We start from the raw sequence: 10206 nt of genomic DNA, 5'->3' as shown, positions 1-10206 counted from the left end.
GGGAGAGAAGAACTCATAAGTATGAATGGGGAGAGATATCTCTTTAGAGAGATTTAGAAAGATTCATGTAAGGAAGAAGGAATATACACCTAGTTTATTATGAGTTTTTTTAGTGCGAGGTAAACAATTTTTGTCAATCCAAAAGAAGAAGAAGCAAGAGATATGCACTTGTTGTGTTGAGAATTTATTTTTAGCATATGGATAACTAATGCTGGTCAACAACAGTAGCAGAACACTATTTTGGTATTCTTGGAGATTAGATGGTTTTTTATCTATGTTACCATCAATGTCAAAGGGGGAGATTGTTAGCATGAATAATAATGATACTACTTTGAGGGAGTATCCTAAGCATTGGAGAGTATTGATATGTTGCATTCATGGCTGTGTTTTTCATTGATGTCCACATAGTATGGTTTCTGTAAAGACTAGTTGAGTAGCAAACAAAGATCTTAGTTGTACAAACAATGTTTTGATTGTCTATTGATCCTCCATTATGAACATGTTCAGTACTATGTCCTGATGACATGGTCAAGTGCATAGAGTCTAAGTCAAAGACATACAAAAGTTGTACTTGATTTATAGAGAGCAATTCATGATGCTTATTTGCTATCTTACATCTATAATGTATTAAGAAGATGTGCAATTAGGAAGTGATAGAGGATAATTTGTTGGTGACATTAACAAGTGTGCAAGCCCTAGTATTGCACGTGTGAAGTTTTGTATAGACTATAAGTCCATAGTTCTATTGTAATTATAATTAATTAATTATCTTATTATAATTAATTGGTAAAGTCTTAAGGCTGACTCAAGAAATTATTTTGAAGATATGTTATAAATGAAAGATGTTTTCCTTGTTTGTAATGTGTTGTGATCATGGTATGAAGTGCGAAGTGAGGAAAGGAGCAGAGTGTTTGGTAAATGTGTGTAAACGATCCAAGGGATTATTGGATGTGAGATTTGTGATCTAGTTACAAGATCTAAATGAGCAGAGGCTTGGTTGACAAGACAGAAGAAGAGAAAGGAAGCGGATTTCATTTCTATTATCTTTCAAGGAATAATATAGAGATCATTTGGACAATGTATCTTGTTTTCATTTCTGACTATACTACTCATATGGTTAAAATTTAATAAGGTTGATAATTGTGATATTAGTTAGATAACTTATTCACAAATCCCCCCCCACCCTTCTCAATTATATTAGGGGACTATCTATTCTAACAGTATATCTATATTTAAAAGTAAGGAGGAGGTGGAAAGAAGGAGATATATCTATATCTATATCTATATTCTAACAGTATATCTATATCTATTTGGGGACTATCTATATTTAAAGGTAAGGAGGAGGTGGAAAGAAGTATAAATTTGGAAGATAATTCTATTAATAATGCATAGACTCAGGTTTCTACTGGTAATGTTGATACCACGGAGGTTACACATGTGTCCGCAAGTTTTTCCGTCCAGCCCATAACCTTTTGTGAAGAAAGCAGTAAAATGGATACCTTCCCCATAACCATTTCATCCCCAGCCAAGGAAAATTCTAAGGTTTTTACTAATCCAAAGGTTTTGTAGGATAAAATCTAGGTCCAAAAAATCGAGGAAACAAGGAAGAGACCAAGGAGCAGGTGGAGTAGTATGCCAAGCTAGAAAAGAGGGTTAAAGTTTTATAGGAAGGGTTCTTTACCTTCTCTAAATTTAACCTCAAAGTCACCTACACCATGGCCACCACCCTCTAGCTATTGGAACAGGAAAAGGAGGATACTAGAATGGATATGGAGGACCATAAGATGCTTTTCAAATTCCTTGCTGATGATTAGTCTCAGATTCTACTAGCTGCAAAGGGGAAGGAGAAAAAGGAAATTTGAGTTTTTTAGTTTATGGGATCCTCGGATCCAAGAATTTAATGTTTACCTAATATTTTTGGTTTTTCTGGTATCCATCTATAATTAAGACTTGGTGTTGGCCTGTTATGCCGATAGTTATCTAGATGAACTTTCGTAGTATTAGATCTTCTAGATTTTTTAGTTTAGTTGTTCCTAGTATTATGTTGTTTAGTTTGTAGTTGATGGATCTTTGGTTTTTTGACGTTTTAGTTAGTTTTTTTCTTGTTGTTGGACATTGTTGGTAATGAGCTAGTTACCAGCATTTTGCTTGTAAGGGATGACCCCCTAGTTTTGGTTGCTTTTTATTTCAAAAATAACAATAACTTTAAAGTTTATCAAATGGATCTCTTGAGTTAACTTTTCTAAATTGAGATCTTGAAGAAGAGGTATACATTGAGAAGCTTGATGGTTTTCATTTAACAAATGAAGATGATATAGTTTGTAGATTGAAAAGGGCACTATGTGGGATAAATAATTGACAAATTTAGGATTTGTGAAAGGTAATGTGGTTAGTAATTTGTATCTAAGAAAGAATGGTAAATGATTGCTGATTGTTGTAGTATTTATGGATACCACAATTTTTTGAGGTAATGATAAAGTAAGGTATTTTCATAGGAGATGAAGAAAGAATTTGAAATGAGTATGATTGGTGAGACAAAGTAATTCTTGGGATTACAAATTATACTAAACAAAGATGGTATTTTCATATCATAAGTTAATTATCTTAAAGATCTATTAAAAGTATTTGGATTGGAAAGTTGTAAACCTATTAGAACTCCTATGGTAACTAGATGTAAATTGTTTAGAAAAGATTATTCCCCTACTATTGAACAAAAAAAATACAAGTCTATGATTGGTGGATTGCAGTATTTGACACATACTAGACCTAATATAGCTAATGTAGTTGGAATTATGGAAAGATTTTAGGAAGATCCTAAAGAGACACATTATGCAGTCATAAAAATATTTTTTATATATTTGAAAGGCACACTTAATTATGGATTATGGATTATGGTATGATAGACTACATGATTTCACTTTATGTGTATACTATTAGCATGGATACTAATGGTATTCCTTTGGGGGAGTATCCTAATCATTGCTAGAGTATGTGGGAGATTATTAGCATGATTGACATGTTTCATTCATGGCTATGTTTATCATTGATGTCAACATAACAGTGTCTGTATGAAGATTGGTAGAGTAGAATATAAAGAGAGAGGTCATAAAGATCAAGTATTGAAGATCAATTGAAGTAAAATTATGGACATGTTCTACACTATGTCCTAATGAAGTGGTTAAGTGAAAATTAGTGAGTCAAATCCATGCAAAATATATGTTTGATTTACAAAGAATAGTAAGAAGAGACAGTACTTGAGAAATAGTTTTTGATGATTACTTTATATCTCTTTACTGAGATAGAATCATGATATGTGAAGTTAGATAGTGACAATAGATAGTTTGATGATGGTGTTAGTGAGTGCACAAGGTCTAAAGTCACACGTGTGAAAAGTTGTAAAGGTTGTGAGCTAACAGTGTTGTGTAATTGTAATATAATTAATTATCTTAATGTGGTCCTATGATCATTGATTGGGAAAGCCTCAAGGAATTTTTTTGAGGAAATAGTATAAAGAAAGGATAATTTCCTTGTTTGAGATATTTGTGGAGTGTGAGGTGTGTAAACAAGAGAAGCGTATTTGGTAAATGCAAGTAAGCGATCCAAGGGATTATTGGATGTGAAGTTGGTGATCTGGTATTGAGATCAGAAGAAGAAGAAGAAGAAGAAGAAAAATTCTAGTTAAGAGTATAGAGGAAGAGGAAGTACCTGCACATTTCTTTTCTATTATTCTACAAGGAATAATATGGATATCTATTGGACAATGAGTTCAATGATATTTCCTCTGAAGCTATTTGGACAGTGGGTCCATCTTCCTTCTACAACTCCTGACAAGGTTGGTACAACTCCTAATGGGGTTGGAATCTCTTAATAGGGATTCAAAGTCCCCTAACTGGGACTGATATGTACTAAACTTATTTATTGACTCCTAACAAGGTCTATCCTCTAAAATGAACATTTATATTAGTACATCATTTTGTGGGTACCATCCCCACCAAAGTTTTCCCTCTAATCAAGGGTTTCCCTAGTTAACATATCTGGTGTTATTGTGTATGAGTGTCATGTTATGGTTGTTGGTTATATTTTTCACATGCATAAGGATTAATAAGGTTGATATAATAGTTATATAATTGATTCATCCCCCTCCCCTCTCAATTATATTGGTAGACTTTACTTTCTAACACATACATTGATGTGGATTAGGTAGGAAGTGTAGATAATAGAAAGAGCTCTTGTGGTGGACCATTTTCCTTGGGAGGAATATTTATTTCTTGGCTAAGAAAGAAATAGGATTACGTTTTATAGAGTACAACAGAAGTAAAATATGTAGCAATAAGAAACAATAGTAATCAGATTAGTTGGATGAAGAAAATATTAAAAGACATTGGGATTGAGTTTATAGATCACGTTATCAGACATTGTGATAACATGAGTATGGTGAGTATGTCAAATAATCCAATCTTACATTCAAATAAAAAGCATATATCTATTAAGTGCCACTTTTTGAGAGAGAAAGTTGTAGAGAAAGAGATTAGATTGGAGTACATTAGCTCAATGGAGCAGAGAGTGGACATATTTACAAACCTTTGGCTAAGGAAATGTTTGAGTACTTGAGAGGTATTCTTGGGGTTATGCTCTAGACTAATTTTGAGTTGTTGATGTAGAGATTGCATTAGTCCAATGACACTAGAGCACTATTTCTCTAATCAAGACTAGATGCTTGATGTTTCTCCTATATGGGAGTATTTGTGTTTGAGATGAGTCATTAAGGACTCTTGGTATTGGTATTTAACAATTTCTTTGGACACTTGAGCTTATATTAGATAATACTCAAAGAATTGGCATAATGGTACCATTTTCATTGATGTCAATGGGGGATAGGAATGTACATGAAAAACATGTTTTGACATGCATGTTTGGAGAGAGAGTAACACATGAAAAGCATCCTATGAAACATTATCTTTTGGGGAGAGATGAGTACATTAAACATGATACCTTATATGGGGGAGGGATATGCTTAAGAGAAAGATTCATGTTGATTGATGGACATGGTATTATTGATGAAGAGGATTTGAAGATCATTTATAGACATCATGAATGGAGGAGAAATTGCAATAGAGATATATTTGGCACTCATGGAACTTAGATGTTTTCCATCTATGTTGTTATCAATGAAAAGGGGGAGATGGTTAGCATTAATGTTGATGTTATTCCTATGGAGAAGTACCATAGTATTATTGGAGCCATGATTTAGTGGTTGTTTGTGTTAGATACAATTGATTAATTGTGTATTGTCTTTGATGTTACAAAAATTTCATATCATTATCAGTCAGTGCATGTCGAGCTCACTCAGGTAGTGAAGATAGTTTTCTGTCTATCAAGCATTCCTATGTTTCCCTGGTTTAGAAGCTAATGTTTACTGAGTTCACTCAGGCATCAAAGGAAACTATAAAGAAGATGAGTGTTAATTGAGCTCACTCTATTAATTAAGAAAATTTTGGATGGAACCAGTGTTACGTGAGCTCACTTAGTTACCAAAGGATCTTCCAAGATATGCAGTGTTAACTAAGCTCACTTGGCTAACATAGGAAAATTGTTTCTCAGTTAGTGTCTACTAAGCAGGGTTGACTTATGAAGGATTTTCTTATTTTGGCATATTGAGTTTAATTAATTTATCTATTGGCTCTAGCCGACTAAGGTGATGAATATTAGTTATTATAAGTTGTATATGAGCTAAATTGACAATATGAATGATATAAGTATAAGGTCAAGTTAAGAATTTGAAAGTGTGTAAAAGTGTGAATGCATGGAAGATTTTGAGGATCTAATGATGTAGCAAGGAAGCAAATCAGAAGGATAAGAAAAATATCCTTGAAAAGATATATTTGATCAGGAAGGATCAAGTACAAGCCAAAAAAAAGATTTGTAATCAAAAAATTAGTTGCATCATCAATCAGGTAATCTCATTGTTACTCTCTAACCATTATAGAAATGATATAAATCTCTTAATAGAGTTGACTTAACAACTATTTGTAAAACCTCTAACAAGGTGGCAGTTCTATTGAATTGTCTAAAGACTTCTAACAAGGCCACTCTTAATAGAGTGATTAAATCGTTTAACAGGGTCACACCTAACAATGTGTTTTGTAACCTTTAATAGGGTTGGCTCCTAATAGGGCTCGCTTCAAAAGAGTGAAAATAGTAACTAGCTGCAATTGGTGGTTTTACCAAATTGGGTCTCCACGTTAAATCCTAGTGTCAATTGTGTTCATGCTATTTCATTTTATGTGTTTGCATCTAAGTTAAAATAATGGCAATCATAGATAACATCTAAGACTTGCATGTTAATCACTTACTAAGAATATTCAGTATTACCCGAGTTACAACATTTTATGTGTGTTTTCTGAGCATCAACAGTATTCAATTTTTAGAGTTTATTTTGTACTGACATATAAAGGGATCCGTGATTTATTTTAGTGGTAAATGATTCATCCCTCCCATCTCAGTTACTCCTCTTATATTTCCAACAATTGGTATTAGAGGTTTTGGTGCTTGCAAAGAAGGTTTCAAGGACCTGAGCTAAAGATTAGCATGTCTTACAGAAGAGAGATTCCCAAGTTAAATAGAGACAATTTTGCAGCATGGCAAGAACTTGTGAGGTTACATTGGGCTACCATCAATGATTCAGGTTATAAATATATTGATGTTGAATACAAGACTCCCACTAGAACATTATCAGTTGAAGATATTATTGAAAAGAAGAATCATAACATCATAATGATTGATATTGCATCTACTTTTAGTTATGCTGAATTTGATGAAGTAAAAGATTGTAAAATAGCTCATGAAATGTGGGCCAAACTAAAAGACATTTATGGAGGAGATAACGATGTAAAAAGAGCTAAGGTTGAAATTCTATTAGGTCATTTTTATTAGATGAAAATGAGAGAATATGAGAACATTGCAAAATATGTGGAAAGAATCAAAGCAAGTGTGAGTGCAATCAAAGCATCTAGAGGAGACATTGAAGAAAAAAAAGTTGTAAGCAAGGTATTTCGAACTCTTCTTCCTATTTATACAATTAGAGTGTCTTCTATTCAAGAGATGAGATGTGATCCAAATAATAAAATATCTTTGCATTTTTTAGGTTGAAGATTGATAGCTTTTGAGTTAGATAACTTTGATAACTATGTTCCTAGCTCAAAAGATATTGAGTCTGCGTTTGAAGCTAAACTCTCACTCAAGAAAAAGAGTAAGAAATCAAAGTTCAGTCAATCAGGAAGTGAAGAAGAAGAAATAGAAGAAAGCATAGACAATGATCTTGAAGTTATTGAAGTCCTACTTGTAAGGAAGTATTCCAAAGGTAGAGGAAAGTGCAAAGGTAAAGTTCCTCTGATCTACTTTTCTTGTGAAGAAGTTGGTCATATTGCTGCAAGGTGTCCAAATAGAGGAAACAACGATGAAAAGAAATCCAATAAGCACAAAGGCAATAAGGATTCCAAGAACTATAAGGAAAAAGGTAAAAAATCTTGTTTTATGGCTAAAGAGTATGATAACAGTGAAGATGAAATGCTATATATTGCAGTAATAGATGAATCTGATGATGAAGATAAAGTAACACTTATCTCTCATGTTAGAAAAAATGATACATGGATTTTTGATAGTAGCTATTCACATCATATGACTAAGAGAAAATAAAATTTGAGCACATGGAATATTATGATGGAGGTAGTGTGAGATTTGGAAACAATGAACCTTGTAACATAAAAGGAAAAGGATGTATTTCTTTGACAACTTGGAACTTGTATGTAACAATGGTTATTGGGTTGAAGGATTAAAGCCTAATCTACTAAGTGTAGCATAGTTGAATAACATTGGATTCAAGGTAGAATTCATGTATGGAAATGCCAAACTACTAGATGGTAAAGGAAATCTAGTTGGATTTGGCAACCAAACAAAAAGTAATTTATTTTATCTTGATCTTAGTGAAAGTTCATGTTTTATTACTTAAGTAGAAGAAAGTTGGTTATGGCACAAAAGATTATGTCATGTAAACTTTGATAATCTAGTTGAGATAAGTAAACATAGAAGAGTAAGAGGCATTCCTAGTTTGAAGAAGCCTGATATGGGTCTATGCAAAAATTGCCAAATCGGTAAGATGGGAAAGACTAGTTTTAAAAGCAAGAACTATAAGTCAAGAGAAGTCTTAGAACTTTGTGCATACAGACTTATGTGGACCTATTGGAATAGAGAGTTATAGTGGAGAAATTTTTTTCATTCTTTTTGTTGATGATTATTCTAGAATGATGACTGTATCTAAAAGAAAAATCCAAAGCTTTTCAAAAATTTAAGTGGTATCTAGCAAGAGTAGAAAAAGAAATTGGAAAGAGATTGAAATGTTTAAGATCAAAGAGAGGTGGTGAATTCATCGCCAATGAATTCAACAATTTTTGCATTGAAAGAGGGATGAAAAGATAAGTATCAGCTCTTGGTACTCCACAACAAAATGGTATAGTTGAAAGAAGAAACAGATTCATCATGGAATGTGCAAGAACACTGATAACTAAAAAGAATGTTGCAATCAAATATTGGAAGGAAGCTATCAGCATTGTATATCATACCTTGAATAGATTACAATGGAGAAAAGACTCAAATCAAAATCCTTATCAACTATGGTATGGCTACAAACTGAATGTAAGTTACTTTAAAGTATTTGGTAGCAAATGTTATATCTTGAAAGAATCTAGAAAAGGAAAATTTGATGTCAAGGTTGATGAAGGAATATTTTTAGGATACTCCTGCAAAAGTAAAGCATACAAATGTTTGAATTTTTCTACTCATAAAATCATAGAAAGTGCATATGTGAGAATTGATGAGTTTGCAGAAAAGAGTGAAGAAGAAAGCAGCAAAGAGCCAGAGGATTATAGAAGATTTTTTTTACTATGAGCCTGATACCTTGCCAAATCTATCTAAGAGAAAGGAAGCTTCACCCCCTGAATCCCCAAAATCTCCAACAGTTACCAAGTTGTAGATAGTACAACCTGAGTCATAGTCTAATGGACCTGAGTCGCAGTCAGAAGCTATCGAGCTATTTCAAATTGAGTCTGATGGACCCAAGTAATAGGAAATGGAACCCAAGCTAGATATTGAAGTTCATGATGAAAATAGTGGAACTCATTCCAAATCCAAAGAACTTGTGTTAGCAAGATATTTTAGAAGGCATCATCCACCAGATCAGGTCATTAGAGACAAATCTGATGGAATAATGACAAGAAGAAAATTAAAAGGTACATGTTTACTTGTTAAATTTTAACCTAGAAATGTTAAAGATGCTCTAGATAATGAAAGTTGGGTTGAAGAAATGAATGAAGAAATGTAACAAATAGAGAAGAACAAAAATTGGACCCTCATTCCTAAACTCAAGGATAAAAATGTAGTTGGCACAAAATGGGTGTTTAGAAACAAGATGAATGAAGATGGAAAAGTCTCTAGAAACAAAGCAAGATTGGTGTGCAAAGGCTATTCTCAAGAAGAAGGTATTGATCATGGTGAAACTTTTGATCTTGTTGCAAGATTAGGTGTTAGAACTCTACTAGCATATGTATCACACAAAGGATTTAAAGTGTATCAAATGGATGTTAAATTTGCATTCCTGAATGGAATTCTTGATGAGGGAGTCTACATTGAACAACTGGAAGGTTTTGTAGATCCTAACAAAAGAGACATGGTCTGCAAGTTACATAAAGCATTATATGGTCTCAAACAAGCTTCTAGAGCTTGGTATGAAAGGCTTTATAATTACTTGATACATGTATATTGGCTTTCAAAGAACAAATGATAATAGTAGTCTATATATCAAAGAAGGACAAGAAAAGAAGATTGTGTTGGCAAAAGTATTTGTTGATGATACCTTATTCATAGGAAATGATCACTTATGCAAAGCATTTTCAGAAGAAATGAGTAAAGAATTTGAGATGTCTATGTTTGGAGAGATAAAATTCTTTGTTGGATTGCAGATTCAGTAGAACAAAAATAGTATATACATTACTCAATCCAAATATATCAAGGAGATACTAAATTTTTTTGGAATGGAAGATTCAATACCAGTTGGAAATCCTATGTCTAATGGACATTAGCTTTCCAAAAATGATGATTCAAAGGAAGTAGATCAGACCATCTATAGATCAATGATTGGAAAATTGTAGTATG

This window comes from Cupressus sempervirens, chromosome 8 (genome assembly GCF_028749045.1).
Source record: "Cupressus sempervirens isolate cs-2001-9-10 chromosome 8, ASM2874904v1, whole genome shotgun sequence".
Taxonomy (NCBI): domain Eukaryota; kingdom Viridiplantae; phylum Streptophyta; class Pinopsida; order Cupressales; family Cupressaceae; genus Cupressus; species Cupressus sempervirens.
The sequence above is the reverse complement of the archived record's forward strand: the minus strand, read 5'-3'. Positions refer to the sequence as shown.